A 26,599-nucleotide genomic window follows, 5' to 3' on the forward strand; every position below is an offset into this window, starting at 1 on the left:
ATTCTTTTTTTTTTTTTTTTTTGAGACGGTGTCTCGCTCTGTCACCCAAGCTGGAGTGCAGTGGTGTGACCTCGGCTCATTGCAACCTCTACCTCCCCGGTTCAAGCGATTCTTCTGCCTCAGCCTCCCGAATAGCCGGGACTACAGGCATGCGCCATCATGCCCGGCTAATTTTTGTATTTTTAGTAGAGACGGGGTTTCACCATATTGGCCAGGCTGGTCTCAAACTCCTGACCTTGTGATCTGCCTGCCTCCTCCTCCCAAAGTGCTGGGGTTACAGGCATGAGCCACCACGCCCGGCCAGCTTTGTTAAATTCTATAGCTTGTTGTTGTTTCTTGGAAAGCTTAAACTCTACTCTTTCCGCATTTGTTAATTTCACTTTTTTCTTGGAGTCAAAGACATTTTGGTCCTTGTTAATGGTAATGATGTTATTTGCAATTACAGTTAGTAACCGCACATCGGTTGGTTTTAGTTTTATTATTTGATTGTAAAGTTGCAAAGCCTCCTCAGTTTGACCCTGAAGCTGCAGGATATAGGCCATCTGACCATGAATGATGGCCAGTCCTGCCTGTGGGTCTTCCTCAGTCCCATCAGTGTCTTCTGATAATGAATGGTGGCAAAGACCTTCAGCTTTTCCTAGGATTTTCATGGCCTGGTTCAGCTGGCCATGGATCAGTGCACATGCAGTGTTGTAGCACAGCTCATGTGTGCCTTCTTGGAAGCCCAGGCTCTCTGGAGCCACTTTTTCCCCGTTGCTTTGAGCTGCAACAAATGCTGAAGGGTTTGTTTTCCTCTCCTCATCATAATCATCGTGGGAGTTTCAGACGAAATCTCTTCATGCTGCTAAGCATTCATCATAGCATTCCAAACGGTATAACACTGGTCCATAAAGCTCCTTCAGTTTGTCTGTCTGCTGGTTGGCACTTTCTGTTGTCTTCAAGGCATTCTCAATTCTGTTCAGCCTGTACTAGCAATACGCCTTTTCAAAGGAGAGAGAGTTAATTGGCTAACAGTTTGGTGCGAGTATTGATGACATTCAAGGCTTCCCTGAAACTTCCATTCTGGATAAGGCATACCACTTTACAGTGCAGGCCAGTTACATCATCTTTGTTGATCTGCAGTATCTTATTGACAGTCTTGAGAGTGCTCATGAGGTTGCCGTTCTGGCCTTACCAGTTTGTTTCACTCCAAAGTGCAGGCACTGAAACTCCACCCCACTGCTCACTGTCGCCCAGGCTGGAGTGCAGTGGCACGATCTCGGCTCGCTGCAACCTCCACCTCCCGGGTTCAAGCGATTCTCCTTGCCTCAGCTTCCCAAGTAGCTGGGATTACAGGTGCCCGCCACAACACCCGGCTAATTTTTTTTTTTTTTTTTTTTGAGACGGGGTCTCGCTCTGTCACCCAGGCTGGAGTGCAGTGGCCGGATCTCAGCTCACTGCAAGCTCCGCCTCCCGGGTTCACGCCATTCTCCTGCTTCAGCCTCTCAAGTAGCTGGAACTACAGGCGCCCACCACCTCGCCCAACAAATTTCTTTTTTTTTTTTTTGTATTTTCAGTAGAGACGGGGTTTCACCGTGTTAACCAGGATGGTCTCCATCTCCTGACCTCATGATCCGCCTGCCTTGGCCTCCCAAAGTGCTGGGATTACAGGCGTGAACCACCGCACCCGCACCCCCTTGGATTATTTTAAAGCAAATCAAGCTGTCATATAATTTTGTCTGTAAATATTTTAGTATATGTCTCTAAAAGAAAAAGACCCCTTAAAATACTTACAATACTATTATCTTACCTTAAAAATTTTTTTCTTAGTATCATCAAATATCCAATGAATACTCCTTGACTGCAGTATATATTTGTGTGTGTGTGTGTGTGTGTGGGCGTGTACGTTTCTGTGTGTTTACATCATATATATATTTATATATATATGATTGATTGAATTAAGATCCAAATAAGGTCCATACATTGCAATTGGATGGTTTAAAATCTCTTTTAACCTATAGGTTCTCTATCTTTTTTTTTCTTTGCAAGTTGTTATTAAAGAAACTGAATTTTACTCTTTGCATCCTTATAATGTAAAATATGTTCTTTTATTTCTTGTGTTTCCTATACATTAGTAGTTCATTGTAGAGCCTTAATCAAAAGAATCCAATTTTATTTTTTTGTGAGGGCAGGATTATTTTCATCAGGAAGTCTGATTTCTTTCTTTTTGTGAATTAGCAACCATTCTTGAATGTTAACTTGGTCCATGAGTTCAGGAGGGATTACAATGTGGTTACATCCTATCATTTAGTTATTAGCTGAAATATATATTTGTGTATGTGTGTGTGTGTGTGTAGAAATTCTCCTTTGTCAATTATTTGGTTACCTTGAGGTATAGAGTATATAGAAAGGGTGTGAAAAGTGTCTTATTATTTCCCTTGATTTACCAGTTTTGAAAGTTATGGGCCGGGCGCGGTGGCTCAAGCCTGTAATCCCAGCACTTTGGGAGGCCGAGACGGGCGGATCACGAGGTCAGAAGATCGAGACCATCCTGGCGAACACGGTGAAACCCCGTCTCTACTAAAAAATACAAAAAACTAGCCGGGCGAGGTGGCGGGCGCCTGTAGTCCCAGCTACACAGGAGGCTGAGGCAGGAGAATGGCGTAAACCCGGGAGGCGGAGCTTGCAGTGAGCTGAGATCCGGCCACTGCGCTCCAGCCCCGGCGACAGAGCGAGACTCCGTCTCAAAAAAAAAAAAGTTATGATTTGGCCCCCTAGCATCCTCTGGTGGTGGTGGTGGATGAGGGTTTTTAATTTTAATTTTTTCGCATAACATTATGAACTCCTATTTTAGCATATGTGGTGTGTTTCAGTCCATTGCAGTTACTGTCCTTTTGATGCTCAAATTGCCCCCTCTTTGGGCAGTGGAGGCTTATTTAGGTTGGCCCCTGAGTCCTTCTGACGTATCTCTAGTAATCTCAGAGCTTCCTTGCTTTATGGTATGATGAGATGTTTCAGGTTCATCCTGTATACTTTCTGTTTCAGACATGGAATCAGAGCAGACCGTTTTTAAAAGAAAAAAAAAGGAAAATTAAATGTGCAATAAACAAAATGTTCAGTTTTACTAGTCATTAAATAAATAGAATTCAGAGCAAAAGTAGATACCATTTGTTATGGACTGTGTGTTTGAGCCCCGCCACCCCCCTTCATATGTTGAAGTCCTAAGTCCCAGTATGATGGTATTTGGAAGTGGGGTCTGTAGGAGGTAATTAAGGTTAGATGAAGTCATGAGTGTGGGGGTCCTCATATGGGATTAGTGTCCTTAGAAGAAGAGACAATCAGAATGTTTGCTTTTTCTCTCCCCATGTGAGCACACAGCAGGATGGCAGCTGCCTACAAGCCAGGAGAAAAAGCCTCAGAATGAAACCTACCTTACTGGTACCTTGATCTTAGACTTTTAGCCTCCAGAACTTCAAGAAATAGATTCCTGTTGTGGCCGGGCATGGTGGCTCATGCCTGTAGTCCTAGCACTTTGGGAGGCTGAGGTGAGAGGATCACTTGAGCACAGGAGTTTGAGACCAGCCTGGGCAACATAGTGAGACTTTGTCTCTATTTGTTTATTTTTTATTTAAATAATAATAATTTAAAAACCCGTAAAATAAACATAAAATAAATTTCTGTTGTTTAAGCCACTCAGTCTGTGGCTTTATGGCAGCCTGAGCAGACTAAGACAGTATTTTTTAATGATTATGTTGGCAATATAATTTAGACAGAATTTTTTTATTTTTTTGGAGACAGGGTCTCACTTTGTCACCCAGGCTGGAGTGCAGTGGTGCAATCATGCTTACTGCAGCATGGCCTCCCAGGTTCAAGTAATCCTCCTCCTTTAGCCTCCTGAGTAACTGGGACTACAGGCATATATCACCGTACCTGGCCAATTAAATTTTTTTTTTTTTTTGTACAGATGAAGTCTCACAATGTTGCTCAGGCTGGTCTTGAACTCCTGGGCTCAAGGGATCCTCCTGCCTTGGCCTCCTGAAGTGTTGGGGTTACAGGTGTGAGCCACCGCACCTGGCCTAGACCCAGTTTAGACCTTTATGGATTTGAAGTGATTTGGTAAAGTTTAATATACGGTATCACGTTATGATGACTTCTGCTGTTCCTTCTCTTGGTAATCTTATTATTTGGGCATCTCCTGTTGGGGAATGCGAATGATAAGGATGATGGTAATTCTCGGTGCTGGTGCAGATGAAGGAAGGTATGTCCTCTCAGCCTAAATAAACATTGATGCACTCATTCCAGATAGCTGCTGTTATATATCACAATGCAAAGTGTGCATAGCCTTCTACCCAGAAAGTCCACATTTAGTAGGAATTTATCCTGAAGAAATAATAGGAAATGTTAGAACAGATATGTGTGCATAGTAAAGAACAGCAAATAACCTTAGATAAGGAATGATTTAGATAGATTATATTATCTTCCTTGCATGCAGCCATTGAAAGTGATGACATGTGTTTATAGTAACCAATCCGGAAAGATACCCATAATATATTATTGAGTGAAAAAGATGGGTTCCATAAACATAGGCACAGCACTTAGAAACATATAGGCACAGAAGATGCTGAACAACTAGGCTTTGAAGGCTTAGCTCAGGGGAGCTTCAGAAACCACCTGATAGATGTTTGTTTAGGTCACCATGGTCTCAAAGACCGCACCAACTGCTTTAATTCTCCTGTCATAAGATTCAGATTTCCTGGACTGAGCATATGATTGACCTTGGGTAATTTGCCTACCCCTTGCGGGGGGGTGTGTGTGTGGGGGTGTGTGTGTGTATACTGCTCTCAATTGACATTTCCATAAAGACCATATAGAATGTGAACGGACTCACAAGGAGAGTTGAGGTTATTTTAACCAAAGAAAGGGGAAGACATGCCAGGAAGACAAGGAGATAGATGCTCACTACCTATTTAGCTAAAATTATATACATTCTGGGTGGCTCTTGCCTGTAATCCCAGCACTTTGGGAGGCCGAGGCGGGCGGATCACAAGGTCAGGAGATCGAGACCATCCTGGCTAACACGGTGAAAGCCCGTCTCTACTAAAAATACAAAAAATTAGCCGGGCGTGGTGGCAGGTGCCTGTAGTCCCAGCTACTCAGGAGGCTGAGGCAGGAGAATGGCATGAACCCAGGAGGCGGAGTTGGCAGTGAGCCGAGATCGCACCACTGCATTCCAGCATAGGCGACAGAGCGAGACTCTGTCTCAAAAAAAAAAAAAAAATTAAATACATTCTTTGCTCAGAAACATTAATCACCACATCTCCATAAAATTACTGCAAACTCTGATAAATATGTGCTTTCTTTTCCCTTTAACCATCTCTTTAACATGTTAGGATCTATACCAGTGAGTCAGCTCTACTTGGTTTCTTGCTTTCATAGAAAATAGTTGGTGAAAATTAAAATTTTGAATTCATGAATTTAAAAAATTACGCCCTTTTTCCTTTTAAATATGGCTAATTTAGAATCATATTTTTTTCTAATGTAAGTAGAAATAACAGTCTCTATACTTACGTGGTGTCAAGGATACTCACACGTGAGAGAAAGAGTATTTTAAGAATAGAATTGAGATGTAGTGTTTATGGAAAGCTCCAACAGTAATGGTGTGCTAGGTTATAGAGTGTAGGAAATTATTCTGTAGGTGTGCAGAGGTGCTGTGCAGAGGATATAGATTTATTTGAACATCTTTCTCACTGTTATTTTTAATGAGAAACACAATTAGAGTCAAAATGGATTTGAGAGAGCTTTGCAAAAGATACACACTATAATGTAAGATACTGATTTCTCACTTTTTAAAAATTAAAGATTCAATTTAGACTGTAATGGATGGGAAAGGATTTGGAAACACATTACATGGGGTATTATGTTATTACCATTATTTCTACTGTTTCTTCCTTTTGTAGTTTTAACAGGTATCCCAGTTTGTAATGGGCATGTTAGATCCCCTGGGATAAAGTGCCTGTACTGTCTGATCTATTAACGTCTGGTTAAGTCTAAGAAGTTGATCTTTTACGTCAATCATAGTTTTTTTTTTTTTTTTTTTTTTTTTTTTTTTTGAGACGGAGTCTCACTCTGTCGCCCAGGCTGGAGTGCAGTGGCCAGATCTCAGCTCGCTGCAAGCTCCGCCTCCCGGGTTTACACCATTCTCCTGCCTCAGCCTCCCGAGTAGCTGGGACTACAGGCGCCCGCCACCTCGCCCGGCTAGTTTTTTGTATTTTTTAGTAGAGACGGCGTTTCACCGGGTTAGCCAGGATGGTCTCGATCTCCTGACCTTGTGATCCGCCCGTCTCAGCCTCCCAAAGTGCTGGGATTACAGGCGTGAGCCACCGCGCCCGGCCAATCATGGTTTATGAAAGATTTTTATGAAAGATTTTTTAAGATTTTTATGAAAGAAAGCTATGAAGTCTTATAGCTTTCATTTGTATGTTTCAACTATTGATCCAGCTGGTTACTAGTTGGGACACTACATTCTGAAGACTCATTTGTATCTGCTTTCCAAAACTGTTGCTCAGCAAGTTTGAATTTTACTTAAATGTTAATAGACTGTTGTCACTGGGTTCAGAATTTTTTCATCCTACTGGATGTTTCTTTTATTAGTTTCTTGTCAAGGACAAAAGGAAGATTAGTTTAAACTTCTTGAGTCAGTTATACCTCTGATTTGTGTGTGTGTGAATAATTTTCAGTTCCAGTTAGGGAAGTCAAGAGTTTTGTGTAGAAAACTCTTAGAGGACCATGGTATTCTCCCCTGCAACTGTGCCTTTCCACTATCTTTGGCTATTAAGAGTGTGTTTACCTCCATGGGGAAATGCACATCATTGTTAGCAGCAGCTATGGCAAAATGGTAGTGTCAGAGATTCTCAGACAACACACTGAGCTGTTAGTGCTGGCGCAGTTTTAATATTCATGAACAGTTGATCAGCAGTGATGTCACTAGAGGCTGAGAAAATATACAGGATTATCTTTACACGTAATCAGTTTCTTAAGCTTCAGATGACCCTCTTAGCCCCAAAACCGGAGGCACAAATTCAGCTCCAGTGGTTAGAATATCAAGACCTACATCACAAGAAGTCAGGCTTATGCTGTGCCCCCAAAACCCATCAGCCAAAGCTGACATTTTCAGCAGAGTTACTGTTTAGAGTTGTTAAATAATCAGAAAATTTAACTGTATGGTTTTTTTTTTTTGTTTTTTTTTTTTTGAGACGGAGTCTTGCTCTGTCGCCCAGACTGGAGTGCAGTGGCCGGATCTCAGCTCACTGCAAGCTCCGCCTCCCGGGTTCACGCCATTCTCCTGCCTCAGCCTCCCGAGTAGCTGGGACTACAGGCGCCCGCCACCTCGCCCGGCTAGTTTTTTTTTTGTATTTTTTTTTAGTAGAGACGAGGTTTCACCGTGTTAGCCAGGATGGTCTCGATCTCCTGACCTCGTGATCCGCCCGTCTCGGCCTCCCAAAGTGCTGGGATTACAGGCTTGAGCCACCGCGCCTGGCCTAATTTAACTGTATGTTAACAGTCAGATTAGAGAATGCAATTTAAAATGTGATGCCTGGCCGTGCATGGTGGCTCATGCCTGTAATCCCAGCATTTTGGGAGACTGAGTCGGGAGGATCATTTGAATCCAGGAGTTGGAGACCAGCCTGGACAACAGAGCCAGGCTGGTCTTTTACAGATAATGAAAAAATTAGCCGGGCATGGTGGTGCACCTGTGTCCCCGCTATTCGGAGGCCTGAGGTGGGATGATCGCTTGAGTCTGGGGAGGTCGAGGCTGCAGTGAGCCATGATTGCACCACTGCACTCCAGCCTGGGTGACAGAGCGAGACCTAGTCTCCAAAATAAATAAATAAATAAATACATACATAAACAGTGATGCTTGGATTTAATGTATCTGAGAGAAAGGTTTAAAGAGGTTGGGTTGCTCAGGCATGGTGGCTCACACCTGTAATTCCAGCATGTTGGGAGGCTTAGGTGGAAGGATTGCTTGAACCCAGGAGTTGGAGACCAGCCTGGGCAACATAGGTAGACCTACTTCATCTCCACAAATAATTAAAAAATTAGCCAGGTGTGGTGGCATGTGCCTGTGGTCCCAGCTAGGTGGGAGGATCACTTGAGCCCAGGGAGGTCAAAGCTGGGTGACAGAGTGAGACCCTGTCTCAAAAAAGAGGTTGGGTCATAGGAGAAATCCGTAAGATGAATGCGGTTGACACTGAGGTCACCTTTTCGAGGCCTTACAAGTAATTTGAGCCTTTTCCATTTTTATTCTTGTCATATTTTCCCATGAAATGAGAAACTGAGTCTTATGTTTCATATGTAAAAACTACTTTTTTGAGTTAATTTTCTGTTGCCTGAATAATGAAATAAATAATCTAATATTTGAAATGCTTGGGGGTAATACACAATAACTCTTAATAAAAGAAAGCTCACATTTTATTATCTTATTCCATTAGTAATTATTTTTAATACTGGGACAGAAGTAAGAATGAAAGTGGCACACATTGTGTTTTGTCTTTTTACCCAGCTTTGCCTGTGAGGGACTCGGGAATAAATTAGGTAGTGTAGGATTGGGATGCTGCCCAGAATCTATCTGTTGTAGCTTACTCTAATGCATCAGTTCCCAACGTTTTTGGATTTATGACATTCTATTTGTGTTTAATTTTGCATTTCCCTCCTCACAACTTCAATGGCTGTGACAGCCAGGTCTGTGTTATCAGTGGAGAGCAAAGTGCTGATAGGAACTCCACAAATTATCTCTCTCATTCAGTTTTGTCTTAATTACATCAACCTTTAATTTTAATGATCACTTTCAGACTTTTCTGGACCATTAACAACCTTCTCAATTACATTGCTATACAGAATATGTTTATTTAAAGTTTTTGACCAATTAAAATGCCTTGAAAAATTTTGTGATATGGTATAAAAAGTAGTCAATGGGCGGGGCGCAATGGCTCACACCTGTAATCCCAGCACTTTGGGAGGCCGAGGTGGGTGGATCACGAGGTCAGGAGATCGAGACCGTCGTGGCTGACACGATGAAACCCCGTCTCTACTAAAAATACAAAACAAAACAAAAAATTAGCTGGGCGTGGTGGCGGGCGCCTGTAGTCCCAGTTTCTTGGGAGGCTGAGACAGGAGAATGGCGTGAACCCAGGAGGCAGAGCTTGCAGTGAGCTGAGATCGCGCCACTGCACTCCAGCCTGGGCGACAGAGCGAGACTCCATCCCCCCCCCCCAAAAAAAATGTAGTCAATGATAGTGAGTGAGAATTGTATTTTACGTGCATTTTTGTGATATTAAGTATCATTTGGTCCCTCTTAGGCTAAAACTGCTTCTTTTTTTGAGATGGAGTCTTGCTTCGTCACCCAGACTGGAGTACAGTGGCACAGTCATAGCTCACTGCACCTCGATTTCCCTGGCTCAAGTGATCCTTCCACCTCGTCCTCCCAAAGTGCTGGGATTAAATACATGAGCCACCATGCCTGGTCATAATGCGTTTCTTTTCTTTTTTCTTTTTTCTTTTTTTTTGAGACGGAGTCTCATTCTGTCGCCAGGCTGGAGTGCAGTGGCACAATCTCGGCTCACTGCAACCTCTGCCCCCCAAGTTCAAGTGATTTTGTCTCAGCCTCCCAAGTAGCTGGGACTACAGGCGCCTGCCACCACACCCAGCTAATTTTTGTACTTTTAGTAGAGACTGGGTTTCACCATGTTGGCCAGGATGGTCTCGATCTCTTGACCTCATGATCCGCCCGCTTTGGCCTCCCAAAGTGCTGGGGTTGATTACAGGCGTGAGCCACCATACCCAGCCCCAGAATGCTTTTCTTTACAGAGATACATAGAACCAATAATGTTTATGAGATGCTTTGAAATCAACTTTCTGTAAATTTATTGTAAAATAAAGAAGTCTCAAGGTTGACCATATGATTCAGAAATGGTAGGAGTATTGTTCTTAATTCTGAGAGCCTTGGGATACCACATTTTTTCTTCCCTTTCTTAGTGTTTCACAAATACCTTGGCTGACTGATGCTCATATAAATGGAATCTCCTTGGCTGTCCTTCACTCATGTTTAGAAAGAAAAATGGCATGTGATTTTACTAATAGGGAATTGATCTGTTACTCTGATGCATACAAGACAGCCAAAACTTGGGAGATAAGGCAAGCACTATCAGGTGAATGATACCAATGATCTGTGGAGGTCAGTTTAAGCCAATGACTTCACCCTTCTAATTTTCATCAGTTATTCATTATTTATTACCAAACCTTTCACTAGATTGTTAATGACTAGCAGAATTGGTTTCGCTCCTTTGGTGTTGAGTAGTAAAGTGGACCCCAGATGAGATGTTCCAAGAAGAAGGCAGACAGGGGAGGCTGGGCTCATTCACAAATTAGATCACAAAAGAGCCCCAAGAAGTTAAGATCTGGTTAATTCCTTTCTCTTCATTTTGTGTCTACCTGACCTTAAGTACTGTCTGTTACCACATAATATTATTTTGAGAAGCAGACTATTAATATTTTATAGCATGGGTTTATCTAATGTTGTTGGAAGATTGTTAATCAGCTGGGATGCATACCTTCAGCTACTGAATTTTTAGTTTGATGGTTTAATACGGTCATACTCTTCTGTGTGAAAAATATTTTGTTTCTTGGCTTCTGTATTCATGTGTGGAACTTCATTGTCATGTGAGATTTATAACCTTCTGCCTCTTAATTCTTTTTTTTTTTTTTTTTTTTTTTGGAGACGGAGTCTCGCTCTGTCCCCCAGGCTGGAGTGCAGTGGCCAGATCTCAGCTCACTGCAAGCTCCGCCTCCCGGGTTTACGCCGTTCTCCTGCCTCAGCCTCCCAAGTAGCTGGGACTACAGGCGCCTGCCACCTCGCCCGGCTAGTTTTTTGTATTTTTTAGTAGAGACGGGGTTTCACCGTGTTAGCCAGGATGGTCTCGATCTCTTGACCTCGTGATCCCCCCGTCTCGGCCTCCCAAAGTGCTGGGATTACAGGCTTGAGCCACCGCGCCCGGCCTGCCTCTTAATTCTTAATGTAACATAACTAATATTTTTAACATGATTCTAACTTAGACTTAATATAAACAATTTTTATATATAGGGACATTTGAAAGAAGTACACTCTTCTAATTCTCTGGTCTCCTTATACATTTAAAAACACACAGAAATGACAATAAAAAAATTCCTGAGATAGATTGGCTTTAATGTAAACTGCTGAGTTATAGGTAACTGTATTTTATTTTAAAAGATGCTTTTTCTTTGGATATGTGAGTCTTTCTAAAAATCCAGGTAAATGGGGCTCCAGGTGGGAAATGACTGCTCACCTGCATTGAAGCTTTTCCACTTCCCTCTTCTGGTGCTGATTGACTGGTGCTGAAATTTGAGTCTAGTTTTGACAGTGCGGAGTCTTTGCACTCCTTAGTCTTTTCTCAGGACCCCCACTTCTGGCTTGACCAGATCACTATCGTAGGTACCAAGTAGCTAAGCTCGACATACTGAGCTCAAAGAGGAAAGGTTTTACATTCTAGAAGATTTTGGTTAGGAATGGTCAGATTAAACAGAGGTTAGCTGCACTGAAGCCCTGCTTTCTCTAGCAGAACTCTCAGGCTGCAGAGAACCCAAGGAATTGGATGGTTGGGACAAAACATGTAGTTGAAGGAGATTTTGAATGTGAGTTTGGACGGTTTTGAAATGTGTGAAGCAGTTGTAGCAGATAGAGCATCTAGGCCTGTAGCCTTTTGTTTTTTTAAGTTTATGGAGTTTACTGTGTTACTGTTTTCACCTCTTACGTGTATACATATTTTTCATGGTTGGTTGCCTTGTAACTCTATGTTCACGACATACTTTGATGTGTACAAGTTTATTCTATGTAGTCAAACCTGTCGACCTTTTTTCTATTGTTTCTATTTGATGATTTGCTTAGAAAGTCTATTTCTCATGGAATTTTTTTTCTTTTTTTTTCTTGAGTGGATGTTGGGTATTTTAAATTTTTTTTAATAAGCTTTTATTTATTTACGTTTTTAGATGGAGTCTTGCTCTGTCACCCAGGCTGGAATACAGTGGCATGATCTCAGCTCACTGCAGCCTTCGCTTCCTGGGTTCAAGTGATTCTCCTGCCTCCGCCTCCTAAGTAACTGGGCCTGCAGGCATGCACCATCACACCCAGCTAATTTTTGTATTTTTAGTAGAGATGTGGTTTTGTCATGTTGGTCAGGCTGGTCTCGAACTCCTGACCTTAGGTGATCTGCCTGCCTCGGCCCCCCAAATGCTGGGATTATAGGTGTGAGCCACTGCATCCGGCCATAAGCTTTTTATTTTGGAATAATTTTGAATTTATAGAAAAGGTAAAAATATAGTAGAGTTCCCATATAGCCTTATCTCAGCTTGCTCTAATATTAGCATTTAATCTTTTTTTCTTTTTTTTTTTTATTTTGAGATGGAGTCTTGCTCTGTTGCCAGGCTGAGTGCAGTGGTGCAGTCTCGGCTCGCTGCAACCTCTGCCTCAAGTGAGAGGTGATTCTCAAGTTCAAGTGATTCTCCTGTCTCAGCCTCCCAAGTAGCTGGGACTACAGGTGTGCACCACCACACCCAGCTAGTTTTTGTATTTTCAGTAGAGATGAGGTTTCACCATGTTGGCTAGGATGGTCTCGATCTCTTGACCTTGTGATCTGCCCGCTTTGGCCTCCCAAAGTCCTGGGATTACAGGCGTGAACCACCACGCCCGGCCAGCATCTTGCATAACTACTAGAGCATTTGTCAAAACTAAGAAATTAACATTGGTACATTATTATTATTTGAACACCAGACTTCTTTCAGATTTTGCCAGTTTTTTCTTTTTTTTCCCTTATTTTAATGAAAGCAAGTTTATTAAGGAAGTAAAGAAACAAAAGAACGGTCACTCCGTAGGCAGAGCAGCCTGTTCTTTTCACTAATGTACTTTTTCCAGGGTACCACATTGGATTTAGATGGGGTAGGTTTTTCTATCCATGTTTGTATAGAACTTTACAGCTTTACAATTCAGAGTCCTTTCACACATATACGGTAATTTAGATGGAAAATAATCTTGGGCATTGTCTCATTAGACACATCTGCTCCATGAAGCTTACGTGTTGGCAGAGGTGCTGCTCTGTATGTTTGAGGCCACAAGAAACTTGGGCATAGAAATCCCATTCAAATTGTCAGTCCCTGCTTCTATTTTCCATTATTTGTTCATCTTAATTCCCTATGATGTTTTGCTCTCACTCTGCTGTCTTGTTCTTCTTTTGCCTGGACCTGAGTGGAAAATTAGGATATGTTGTTGCTGATTTTTAAGTCTAGGAGAGAAAGTCACCCTCATTGTGAGGAATAACGTATTCCTACACATCAGTCTCCAGGATCTAGGTGCGAGGCATGACCAGTCTTCCAACTTTATTGCCTAGACAAGACATGTTGCCTGGATAAAACGCGTGTCTTACTCTTCAGATAGGTTTGAAAATCTGTGTGGCCTGCTCTCCTGTCTCTGCCTTGCTGTAAGTGGAGACAGATGGAACTAAGAGATGGAGAGGGCAGGCGGGGAATTAGGCAGAGCAGGCTGCACGTTGGGTGGCTTCATGTCAGGTGCGCTGCCTGGTCAAACTATCATTAGAAGGGAGGCCTTAAATGCCTCTGGATTTATTATCTTGTGGCTTCTCAGCTTACACCTGTTAATGTTAATGACCTGAGTTTTCTCATGGGTGACCAGTAGTAGCTTCTATTTGTGCATTCAAATAATCTCCCCTCTTTCTAACTAAAACACTTTTTTTGATTTTCTCAACATTTTCTGACCTATAAAACACCACTGCCCTGCCTTTCCATATAGAAGATAGAATCTGCCAGGCACGGTGGCTCATGCCTTTAATCCCAGCACTTTGGGAGGCCAAGGTGGGCGGATCACCTGAGATCAGGAGTTCGAGACCAGGCTGGCCAACATGGCGAAACCCCGCCTCTACTAAAAACAGAAAAATTATTAGCTGGGCATGGTGGTGGACACCTGTAATCGCAGCTACTCGGGAGGCTGAGACAGGGAGAATTGCTTGAACCCAGGAGGCAGAGGTTGCAGTGAGCTGAGATCGCCCCACTGTACTGCAGCCTGGGTGACAGAGCAGGACTCCGTCTCAAAAAAAAAAAAAAAAAGAAAAACAGTGAGAATCTGATTATTATGCATGCCTATGGAGGAGGGGTCAAGGAAAGAGTGGAGAAGGGAATCCTGGTTTTGGCCTCCAACCAAATCATTAGTAAATTGATGGAGACAGAGTCTTGCTCTGTGGCCCAGGCTGGAGTGCAAAGGCATGATCTTGGCTCACTGCAACCTCCGCCTTCTGGGTTTAAATGATTCTCATGACTCAGCCTCCCGAATAGCTGGGATTACAGGAATGTGCCACCATGCCCGGCTAATTTTTGTATTTTTAGTAGAGATGGGGTTTCGCCATGGTGGCCAGGCTGGTCTCGAACTCCTGACTTCAAGTGATCTACTGGCCTTGGCCTCCGAAAGTGCTGGGATTACAAGCGAGAGCCACTACGCCCAGCCCCCCAGAAACACCATTTTTAAGGTAGATGTCCATTAGTAGATTACACATACTTCAGTTTGATCAGATAAGAGTGTTGGCCTTTTCTCCAAGGAGTTTTTCTCAATGGTTTGTGACTTTTTCCATTGTAAGTAATAATCATTGCTTACTTATGTTTAACACCTAGTTTACAAAGTATTTTTCCACATATGCCATTTCATTTGGTCTTCACAGCAACCTTGCACAATATGTCAGCACATATTTTCATATTTTGTGAGAAAACTAAGGCTGAGATTTGCCTGTAGTCATAAGATGTTAAGCAGAAGTCTTGAGACTTGAGTCTGCATCTCCTGATTAAAAACTCTGTGTCCTGGCCAGGTGCCCTGGCTCACGCTTATAATCCCAGCACTTTGGGAGGTTGAGGTGGGTAGATCACCTGAGGCCAGGAGTTCCAGACCAGCCTGGCCAACATGGGGAAACCCTGTCTCTACTAAAAGTACAAAAATTAGCTGGGCGTGGTGGTGGGCGCCTGTAGTACCAGCTACTCAGGAGGCTGAGTCAGGAGTATCGCTTGAACCCAGGAGGCGGAAGTTGCAGTGAGCTGAGATTGCACCACTGCACTCCAGCCTGGGTGACAGAGTGAAACTCTGTCTCTGAAACAAAACAAAACAAAAACAACAAAAAAACTCTGTGTCCCTTCTCTTACTCCCTCACTCCCACCCTGTGGCCTCCCCTATGCATTGGTCCTGTCATGTTTATGGATCCCCTGCAGGTGATGCTGGTGGGGCTTTCTCTTGGCAGTTGTAGACACTATTGGGGACCAGAGCGTGTACCCCAAATGGATAACTGGCAGACTCTGTCGATTGCACGTCTAATGTTCTTTCTTCCCTTCTAAGTAGAATTGGAATTTTGTTTAGAGAGCCTCTTGTCCTCTGTGTGACTCTGGGGAAGGTGATCTTATCCCTAGCACTGGGGTAAATCCTGACTGGTTTCAGCTAGTCGCATGGGTCCCATTCTCCATACGTGATGACTTTAGGGGTGAGCCAGAGACCTAGTTCTGGTCAATGAGATTAGTGGGAGGTCTGTTCAGAGGTTCTGGAAAACTCAGCCTTACAGCAACAACACTAGGAAAGGTGGCCTTTTCTTCCTCTGAAAGTTGTCATGTCTGGGTGTGGTGCCTGGAACAGTTACAGTTGTTTTGCTGCTGGTCTGAGCATGAAGCCAACATCTGGGAGAGGACTGAGCCAAGCCAACAGCAGAGAGAACTCTGCAGAGCCCTGGTGCACCATGCCTGGCACCCACTCACCTTGGACTTGTTCTGTGAAATAAATTTTCTTATTGTTTGTGCCAATTTAAGTTAGGATTATCTGTTACTTGCAACCCAAGATGTGCTAACTGATGCAATAGCTTTCATTCATTTCCTCATTGCATGAAGGAGAAGTACAGGGTATAAAGGCAGAATTGATCTAGTCAGAAGGTCAGAGGTGGCTTCCTTGGGGAAATACAGAGCCCTTGGTGGGAGAGATCCCTTTTCTTGCTGGGCCTTGTGTGCCACATTTAAGGATTTTGGTCTTTATTGCAAGAGCAGAGCCTCTTATTAGTTTAAGTACTGGGCTATTGCATGAATGCAGTGAACTCTTACTACTTAAAGTAACTCTCTAGTTACTTAAGCTACTCCTGCTAAAGAACACCTTGGCTTAACATTCCAGAGTTGAGTTTGATTTGCTGAGCAGGCAAGGAACAGTCAGTGGTTAAGGCTCTGGTGATTAGTAGGTGTGTCCAGAAAGCACAGGAGAGCATCTTTGCTTGGAATCTGATGAAGTGAACAGCCCAGATTGTTTTCTTTTTTCTTTGCCAGTGCATGTATGTGTGTATGTGTTTCTTTTTTTTTTTTTTTTTTTTTTTTGAGACGGAGTCTCGCTCTGTCGCCCAGGCCGGAGTGCAGTGGCCAGATCTCAGCTCACTGCAAGCTCCGCCTCCCGGGTTCACACCCTTCTCCTGCCTCAGCCTCCCGAGTAGCTGGGACTACAGGCGTCCGCCACATCGCCCGGCTAGTTTTTTGTATTTATTAGTAGAGACGAGGTTTCACCGTGTTAGCCAGGATGGTCTCGATCTCCTGACCTCGTGATCCACACGTCTCGGCCTCCCAAAGTGCTGGGATTACAGGCTTGAGCCACCGTGCCCGGCCTTTTTTTTTTTTTTTTTTTTTTTTGAGACGGAGTCTTGCTCTGTCACCCAGGCTGGAGTGCAGTGGCCGGATCTCAGCTCACTGCAAGCTCCGCCTCCCGGGTTTACGCCATTCTCCTGCCTCAGCCTCCCGAGTAGCTGGGACTACAGGCGCCCGCCACCGCGCCCGGCTAGTTTTTTTTTGTATTTTTAGTAGAGACGGGGTTTCACCGTGTTAGCCAGGATGGTCTCGATCTCCTGACCTCGTGATCCGCCCGCCTCAGCCTCCCAAAGTGCTGGGATTACAGGCTTGAGCCACCGCGCCCGGCCATGTGTATGTGTTTCTGTATGTGTGTGTATGTATAAACTGTGATATGTGTGTATATGTGGTATGTATACTCACATGTACACACACACAGGCAGCTTTCATGTTTTCTACTTTAAGGGTAACTTGTGAACAGCCTGTTGTTCTCTAAGTCTTTGATCAATTAAATAAAAAAGTTGCAGCCAAGAAACCAAGAAACCTGTTAGCAGTTATAAAAACAAGATTGGTGGTCTTATTGTAAATACAATTTTGAGAATGTATTAATATGTCTGAAATTGAACTTTTTAGCATTTCCAAAAGTTTTCCTCCAGATTTGATAATAAGATCTACTCTCACTCTTATACATACGGATGTATTAGCAAAACTGGATTACATCCCAGTGTAATCAGGCAGGGAACCTGTCTGAACCATATAGTGGAACTGCAATGAGAAGCTACAGTATTCTTGTAATTATATTAGGACGTGATGTGGTCCCTCCCTATGTTTATTAATTAGTGGAGTTGTAATGAGCCTTCCCCCCTGTGCTTTTAAGGATGCTGATCAGTGGGCATCCAGGTAGGATTTTAGTTGTGTTTGGGAGCCTTCTGTGTAAAGGTGGGAGGGATTGGTGTTTCAGGTGGCAGCAGGTGAGCCTCCTGCCAAGTTGGCATAATGGGAACAGGACTCTTCTGAGCTGCCATCTGTTTGTGGCTGATAGGAAACCAGCAGTGATTTCTGAGGAGTGAGAAACTGTTCCATTTATGTTGAAATATTTAGGCTGGGCATGGTGGCTCACGCCTGTAATCCCAGCACTTTGGGAGGGTGAGGCAGGAGGATCAGTAGGTCAGGAGATCGAGATCATCCTGGTTAACACGGTGAAGCCCCATCTCTACTAAAAATACAAAAAAAATTAGCCGCTGGTGGTGGCGGGCGCCTGTAGTCCCAGCTACTCGGGAGGCTGAGGCAGGAGAATGGTGTGAACCCAGGAGGCGGAGCTTGTAGTAAGCCGAGATAGCGCCACTGCACTCCAGCCTGGGCGACAGAGCAAGACTCCATCTAAAAAAAAAAAAAAAAAAAAAAAAAAATTTAGAAATTAGTAATGTTAAGACTGTGCTGATCAGGTGTTAGTAGGTTGGAGAAAATGGACTGTGGAGTGAGTTTTTGTTGTTACTAATTTCAGAAGATGCCTACTTTGTTTGACAACCCCTGCCCCCTCTCCCTCCCAAAAAACGAAAAGCCAGGACTCTTTTAGTTTCTGCCCACCCAGACTTACCACTCAGGTCAGCCTCAGCTCTGTACTGAGTTGCCTTAGGCCAGGGAACACGTTATTTATACGACTGTCACATGTACATTGCCTGTGGTGTATTTGCAATGCAGGGGATTCAGTCTGTCTCAAACTCTTATGATGTGTCTTTTTAAAAAACTGTGATAAAATATACATAACAAAATGTATTATTGTAATCATTTTTCAATGTACAGTTCAGAGCCATGAAGCAACATTTATATTGTGCTGCTGCCATGGTGTGTCATGTTTCAACCAGGTGCTTTGACGTACTTTAAAAATAGCAGACGCTTCTTCTGTATGGTGAATCATCAGCATGTTTTCTCTAACGTGATGTCCCTTTGGTTTTGCAGCTTGCATTTACTTCTTTCCTGTAGGAGTTGATTAGGTGAATGGAGGTGCTGTGTCCACGTTTCTTCTGGGTCTGATTTGCTGCCCTTGCAGCTGGGGAAGCTGTACCCTCCATGTATGTTGTCTTTGATGGTATCCTGAAAACTTTGCTTTGTCTCCCCCGTATTATACTCTCAAAGCAGCGGTATGAAATAGAGAACAAATCATTTCCCCTTTAACCTAGCATTAGTTGGTAGGTTGGCTGGAGGAATTAGTCTGTGGCCCAAGGGCCTACCAGGAAGTTGCTGTGGAGCCCTGCAGTGGCCTGGTGTGGAGCGGCGAGTTAGGGTTATGTGGTCTAAGCCCTGCCACGGGAGCAGGTTCCAAGGGGTGGCTGATCTCTTTCTGGCTCTAGGACTCTGCTGGGTTCAGTCAACCACCTGTAGATTTCTGTCTTGCCTCTTTCAAAACAATCAGCGGAAAGAACTGTAGAACCCTCTGTTAGTCAGGGGATTCTTGGTTACTGGGGAAAGAGACTTAACTAACACAAAAAAAGGGAATTCAGTGGAAGGATTCTGGGCTGTCTACGGAATCCAGGCCAGGAGCCAGGGATTGGGCTAGGATGCTGCATGGATGGGGCCAGGAGGACTGCTCTCTTCTCTTCTGCCTCTTTCCCAGCTGTCAGCTCCCTGTGTTTCTGAGTTATTCCTTTTCCATCATGGACCAGCATCCTCTGCTTCTCGGTCCAGGTGGCAGAACCTGGCTGCCAGCCCCATGTTTTTCATATTATGACCCAGGTGTCCAGAGAGAGATTATTTTCTTTGTGTTCCAGAATTTCCAGGGAAGAGCTGATGAGTTGGTGTAGAAAATGGTGACTTCCATGGTAACGGTGGGAGGATGGAAGCCATTAAGGTAGTCATTGAGGTTCAGCAGAAGGTCTATCCTTGTTGCAGTTTATAAAAATGTTAGAGACACCACTCCAACAGTTAAAAAATAGGAAAGGACGCGGGCTGTGAAAGCTCCGAAGCCTTGCATTAAAATTTAAAGCAAAACAAGGCTGGGCACAGTGGCTCACACCTGTAATCCGAGCACTTTGGGAGCCCGAGGCGGGTGGATCATCTGAGGTCGGGAGTTCGAGACCAGCCTGACTAACAGGGAGAAACCCCATCTCTACTAAAAATACAAAATTAGCCGGGCATAGTGGTGCATGCCTGTAATCCCAGCTACTCAGGAAAGCTGAGGCAGGAGAATAGCTTGAATCTGGGAGGCGGAGGTTGCGGTGAGCCCAGATTGTGCCTCTGCATTCCAGCCTGGGCAACAAGAGCGAAACTCTGTTTCAAAGAAAAAGCAAAACAAAACAATCAAATCTGATTAAACTAAATTAAAACAAAATGCTGCCATCACCAGGGCTAACAAAAAATCCTGCAAGATTGAAGATTTGAACCTGCTGAACAAATTTGGAAGCTGCTTTTTGTAAAATCAAAGTTCTTTTTTAGTAAAATAAATTATAGCTTATATTCATATCAGCATTATTTGAGCTCAGAGAATTGTGACCAAAGTTTAACCAAGCAGGGTAGTTTGACATGTGATATATTTACCTGAAACACAGAATAAATAAAATATTCTAAATTTACCAGGCACAGTAGCTCATGCCTGTAATCCCAGCACTTTGGGAAGCTGAGGTGGGTGGATCACCTGAGGTTAGGAGTTCGAGAACAGCCTGACCAATATGGTGAAACCCCGTCTCTACTAAAAATATAAAAAGTAGCTGAGCGTGGTGGCACGCACCTGTAATCCCAGCTACTCGGGAGGCTGAGACAGGAGAATCGCTTGAACCCAGGAGGCAGAGGTTGCAGTGAGCCGAGGTTGCGCCATTGCACTCGAGCCTGGGCAACAGAGTGAGACTCTGTCTCAAAAAACAAACAAGCAAACAAACAAACAAACAAAAAACTAAATTTAATAATATTTTAAATGCACAAGGAGATCTTTCTGTTAGAAGGCCCTTTTCTAAAATCTACTAATTTCATATTATAATTTGAACTTTCACTTAAATCAGTGTGTGCCAGTGGATCTGTCCTCCCTTGCTGTCAGTGTGTCTTATCAGGGTCACTGATTCATGGGTAGATCACATACTCCACTGACTTCTGAGGTTATGAAAAATAGCTGTTCCCCTTATAGTTGTTTGGTTATGCACGTAGATACCCTGTATGATTTTGAGAACTCTATGGAATTCAGTTGGGATTGAATCCTATGTGTGAATTGTGAACCTGTATGCAGTAATCCAAGGTGAATTGAAAGCATCATTTAATTATTGCAATTTTGAACCACTATTGACTAAAAATCAGAACAGTGGCTAAGAGATCATAATGCTTTGACACCAGTTCTCTAACACCAGCTGGGTTCAACTTGGTTCTGATACTAACCGCCTGAACTGGATGTCAGACATGAGGGCTTATCTCTGCAAGGCTGCTCTCATGGCAGACACCAGTTGCAAGTCTTCAGGCTACCTGCACTTCTGACCAACTGGCTGTACATTTGGGGATTCCACCACCTTGTCAGGTTTGATAATTTGCTAAAACAACTCACAGAAATCACAGAAGATGGTTTTATGATAAAGGATACAACTCAGGAACAGCCAAATGGAAGAGACACATAGGGCAAGACCTGGGAGGGTCCTGGATGCTGAGCTCCCATGCCCTCGCCCCATGGAGTCAGAGTGCATCACCCTTCTGGCACATCCATGTATTCATCAACCAGGAAGCTCTTTGAGCTCGGGTGTTTATCGTGTCGGTGTCTTATGACATCACTGGTCATGTGATTGAGCTCAGTCTCCAGCCCCTCTTCTTCCCAGAGGTCAGGGGTGGGAATGAAAGTTCCAGCCCTCTAATCACATGCTTGGTCTTTCTGGAATGGCCAGCCCATCCCTTGAAATGTTCTAAGGGCCCACCCTCTGTCACCTCATCAGTGCAGACTCAGATGTGGTCAAAAGTGGCTCTTCACAGATAACAAAAGACACTCCTGTCACCCAGAACATTCTAAGAGTTTTAGGAGCTCTGTGCCAGGAACAAGGGCAAAACCCAGATATATTCTTTCTGCCACATCCATGATTTAGATAAAACTTGGATTCTTGCAGGAAGTTTCTGAGGATATTAAGGTGTTCATAGTGTTTAAGCTTTCTGCATAAGGATGACAGAAGGAGATCCCCTAAGTGGAGTGAGGGGAGAAGAGGGATTTGGATAGAGCTCTGAGAAATGCCAGCATTTGAACAGTGAGTAGAGGATGAGGGGCTGGGGAATGCCTGGGGAGGTGGAAGGGACACAAGGAGAACTGGCTGTCATCGACGCCTGGGGAAAAGTATATTTCTTTTTCTTTTTCTTTTTTTTTTCCGAGACGGAGTTTCACTCTTATTGCCCAGGCTGGAGTGCAATGGCGTGATCTTGGCTCACTGCAATCTCCACCTCCCAGGTTCAAGCGATTCTCCTGCCTCAGCCTCGCGAGTAGCTGGGATTACAGGTGCATACCACACCTAGCTAATTTTTTGTATTTTTAGTAGAGATGGGGTTTCACCATGGCCAGGTGCGCACCACCATGCCTGGCTAATTTTTTGTGTTTTTAGTAGAGATGGTTTCACCATGGCCAGGCTGGTCTTGAACTTCTGACCTCAGGTGATCCGCCCGCCTTGGCCTCCCAGAGTGCTGGGATTACAGGCACGAGCCACCACACCCGTCTGAAAAGTGTATTTCTAGACCAGTGCTTTCCAGGAGAATTTTCTGGCCTGATAAAAACCATCTGTATTGTTGTGCAGTAAGGTAGTTACCAAGCACATGGAGGCTGTTGAGCAGTTGAAATGCAGCTAAGGCATCTGAGAAACATAATTTATATTTTTATTTAATTGTACTTAATTTAACCATATGTGGCTAGTGGCTACCATTTTGTACAGTGCAGTTTGATTTGAGGACATGGTCAGTGGGTTAAGAAGGATAAGGGCTTCAAGTATACTTTTTCCTTTCAGCCATCATGCTCTAGGGCTGAAGTTTTAGAGTAGCTTAAGACTGTAGAATATTCCCCACAGAGAACTTAGGTAATTGGGACAGTCTCAGAACGTCTTGGGACCTGGTAAATGTCTTGGGCTTCAAGGGTAAGATCCAGTTATTCAGATACTTAATGAACATAAATGTCAAAATGAGACAGTGATTTGATTGATGGAGAGTCTTAAAAAATATAGGCGAGGGATATGAATTTCTGTAACATGCAGGGTTCAGCGGCATGTAACAGAAAACTCAAGTGGCTCATACAAGATGACTGCTGACTGTTCATGTAGCGGTCTGGAGGCAGGTGGGCATGGGTGGGCATGGGCTGATTGTATGGCTCCTGCTGATCAGGGTTCCAGGATTCCTCTGCCTTTCTCTTTCACCATCTTTAACCTCAGAATTCCTGACAGTGCATGATGACTACTGGAGCTCAATAATCACACTGTGACCAGGCAGGAGGAGAAGAGAGGGTGGGAAGGGCAAAGGACTCATCTTCCAGATGAGCTAGTCCCCCTTAAAGATCTTTCCTGGAAGCTCCCTCTTCGCCTAACAACTTGACTTTCTGTTATGCTTCATCAGCAACAACTACATGTGAGGCGGGGAAATGAGTCCTTGATCTGGGCACTTTGCTGTCCCAAATAAAACCGAGATTCTGTTGGTGAAGAAGAAAGGGAGACTGGACATTGGGCAGAGGCCTGGCAGTCTCTGCCTTGGTGTGGAAAGGGTGCACCTCCGTGCATATGGGAGAAGGACCAGTGCCTTCATTCCCTGACATCGTGTCCATGAAGGCACCTGCTGTCGCAAACACCAAACCATCATTCCCACTCAGCCTCCGCAGGTTTCTCTGCAAGCTCCCATGTAGGTTGGCACAGCTTTTACAACAATCCCTTTTGGTTCTCAGAGCTCTTCTGGAGACTTTAGTTGTGGGCTGCCTGCCCCTTAGGTTCAGGTAACTGATAACAAGCCTACAGCGCTCCTGAGTGCTCCCTGAGAGAGCGTGTGAATCAGAGGTCAGTTTCAGAGGCACATTCTCAGGGGTTGTATTCTTCACCTAGGCCAATGACCACTTAAGTCTTCCTGCACATTGTTCCTTGCAGGGACAGCTGGCTGCTGGGCACACATGGGGGCACAAACTGGATAAGGCTCCTGCCCATTCGGGAGCTTAGGTCAGTAATTTTCCTAGTTCTTCTACAAAGAATTGAACTGTTTACCCTGCTGCGTACATTCTGTTAACCTTTTCAGTGAGGATTCCAGAAGAGTCTGAGAGAAGGCTGGAAGAAGGCTGGAGGGTGGTGTCATGGGATGCATGTGCAGATTCAGAAGTGGTGGGTGCAGAAGAATAGCGTCCAGGACAGGCAGCTGTCGCTGTGCCATGTCATTTGGCACCCTGCGATGTCACCTTGCTTTTCAGGAGTGCAGCCGGTTGTGGACATTTTGGAATTGTTTTGCTTTTGGAATGGGTGTTGGGGTGAAGCATTCTTCTGCTGGGTTTTCAGTTGTAGCTCTGACTAGCCACATCACTTCAGCCAAGTCATTTCTCTCTGGGCCTTAGATGTTTCCTCTGTGAGGATGGAGTTGCCACATCCACCTAGAATATTGTTAGAGCCTGTGTGGCTAAATGCATGATCTTTCTCTTTTTTTTTTTTTTTTTTTTTTGAGACGGAGTCTCGCTCTGTCGCCCAGGCTGGAGTGCAGTGGCGCGATCTCGGCTCACTGCAAGCTCTGCCTCCTGGGTTTACGCCATTCTCCTGCCTCAGCCTCCTGAGTAGCTGGGACTACAGGCGCCCGCCACCGCGCCCGGCTAATTTTTTGTATTTTTTTTTTAGTAGAGACGGCGTTTCACCGTGGTCTCGATCTCCTGACCTTGTGATCCGCCCGCCTCGGCCTCCCAAAGTGCTGGGATTACAGGCGTGAGCCACCGCGCCCGGCCGTAATGCATGATCTTTCAAAATCTTCACCTGTCATAATCACTCATAGTGATACCAGGTATGCGGAGGTTGAGGGCAAAGAAGTAAAACAGATGTGTCTTTATCTTTGTGTCCCTGTATCTGTGTGTGATTGATGTGCCAGACTGAACATCCTACCAGTTTAAATTACCTGTGGTACTTCAGAAACCTGCTGCTAGGTTGTTAGATATATTTTTAGGTTGACATAAGATCTTTTATTTAGCCTTTCAGCAGTTTAGCATTTTTGGATTTAATATCAGGACTTGAACTGTTTACCAGCCACCCCTGAAAGGCCATGACGGGTTGTTAGTAACTTGACTAAAGCACTAATTACAACTGGGCCTGAGCCAGGGGACTGTCTGCTAAGAACTAGACACTCATGGAGTGAATGGCTAAGTGAGCCTAGCCAACCACTTAACGTTTCAACCTCAAGGTAGTTTTATTATCCTCTGCTTAATTTATAAATAGTAACTCCTGATCTGTTAAAGACTTTATTCGTTTGTGAAAAATACTCTAGAGAAGAAAGGCAATTATTAGTGCTATTGATGGAGGTAAATATTCTGAGGGTTCTTAGCCAGAAAATAGAAATTTTGGCTAAATTAAAGAATAGGTATTAAATTTGGTAGTGACATGGGTCTATAATGGAATGAAGCTATGAAAAAGAAAAAACTAATTCGCTGGGCGTGATGGCATGTGCCTGTTTTCCCAGCTACCTGTGAGAGTAAGGTGGGAAGATCGCTTGAGCCTAAGAGGTTGAGGTTGCAGTGAGCCATGTTTGCACCACTGCACTTCAGCCTGGGCGACAGAGGGAGACCCTGTCTCAAAAACAACAGGCCAGGCGCAGGTGGCTCACGCCTGTAATCACGGCACTTTGGGAGGCCAAGGCAGGTGGATCACCTGAGGTCGGGAGTTAGAGACCAGCCTGGCCAACATGGTGAAATCTCGTCTCTACTAAAAATACAAAAATTACCCGGGTGTGGTGGCAGGCGCCTGTAATCCCAGCTACTGGGGAGGCTGAGCCAGGAGAATTGTTTGAATCCAGGAAGAGGAGGTTGCAGTGAACTGAGTGAGACTCTGTCTCCAAAAACAAAAACAAAAACAAAAAAACAAAAAACCGGAATAAAGACAAAACTTATTAAAACTTTACTCATGAAGTAAAAGACAAAACTTCAGTGAAATTGATGCAGCCTATGGAGTTGGGCAGGCGCAGAGGAACTGTGGCCTTGGCAGAATCACGTTCAGGAAATGCGTAGGAGCCCATTCAGAGGTTTTTACGGGCTCTGAGGTGGTGAGGGCAGTGGTGTGTGTCATTGCTGAAATGAACTTCAATTTGAAGAAAGATCGCTCTGATGTTTCTGAGAAGTAGTGCCATTTGAGAATTTGGGAATTTATATGTATGTTGGTTTGTCGTCTTCACACCAGAATCTGCTTTATTTGCACGTCAGTCATAAAGGTCATTTACCCATTTGGCTTATTTGTGTGTTTAAAATTAAAACTCAAACCATTTTCCCTCTGTAGAAAATGTGGCTTGTGTGGTATGACATCTTACTGGAGTTGGAGGGAGGCATGGTGGGCACCTGAATAAACATTGATCTGGGGAAGATGCCCCTGGAGGGCTGCCTGGACAAGTCCCTGATGCTACTAGATTTCCTACTTTCAAAGGACTAGGAAACATTTTTTCAGCTTTAAAGGATTTAAAAGCCAGTGGTATTTCAGAATAGTGCTGAAAGAGCCCTGCTGTTGAATGAACATTGGGAGCTCTGCATGTGGGTTGTGGCAAATCCTTTATCCCATGAGGCCCTCTCTTCTCCAGGCCTCTAAGTTCTATAGACCGTCAGTGCCGCCCCTGAAATGTCCTGTCTTAAATAGAATGCCTTGAACCATACCTCTGCATCAAAAATGTGGAGCCAGGGGAGCTCCAAGGACTGGGGATTCTCGGTGCCTTCAAAATGACAAGTTAGAAGTACTAAGGTAAAAGCAGAAAAGCATCTGTTTGGGAC

The 26,599-nt window shown here is 44.1% G+C and overlaps 1 protein-coding gene and 1 pseudogene across 3 annotated transcripts in view; one reads left to right on the plus strand and one right to left on the minus strand.

Moving 5' to 3' along the window:
• The window catches only part of LOC105478743 (TUB like protein 4), a 287,369-nt gene that overhangs the window by 7,626 nt on the left and 253,144 nt on the right, over positions 1-26,599 (plus strand). The gene's annotated exons all lie outside the window — the stretch shown is intronic.
• On the minus strand, positions 297-21,436 carry LOC139363231 (signal recognition particle subunit SRP72 pseudogene; annotated as a pseudogene).

Source organism: Macaca nemestrina, chromosome 5 (assembly GCF_043159975.1).
Source record: "Macaca nemestrina isolate mMacNem1 chromosome 5, mMacNem.hap1, whole genome shotgun sequence".
Classification (NCBI taxonomy): Eukaryota; Metazoa; Chordata; class Mammalia; order Primates; family Cercopithecidae; genus Macaca; species Macaca nemestrina.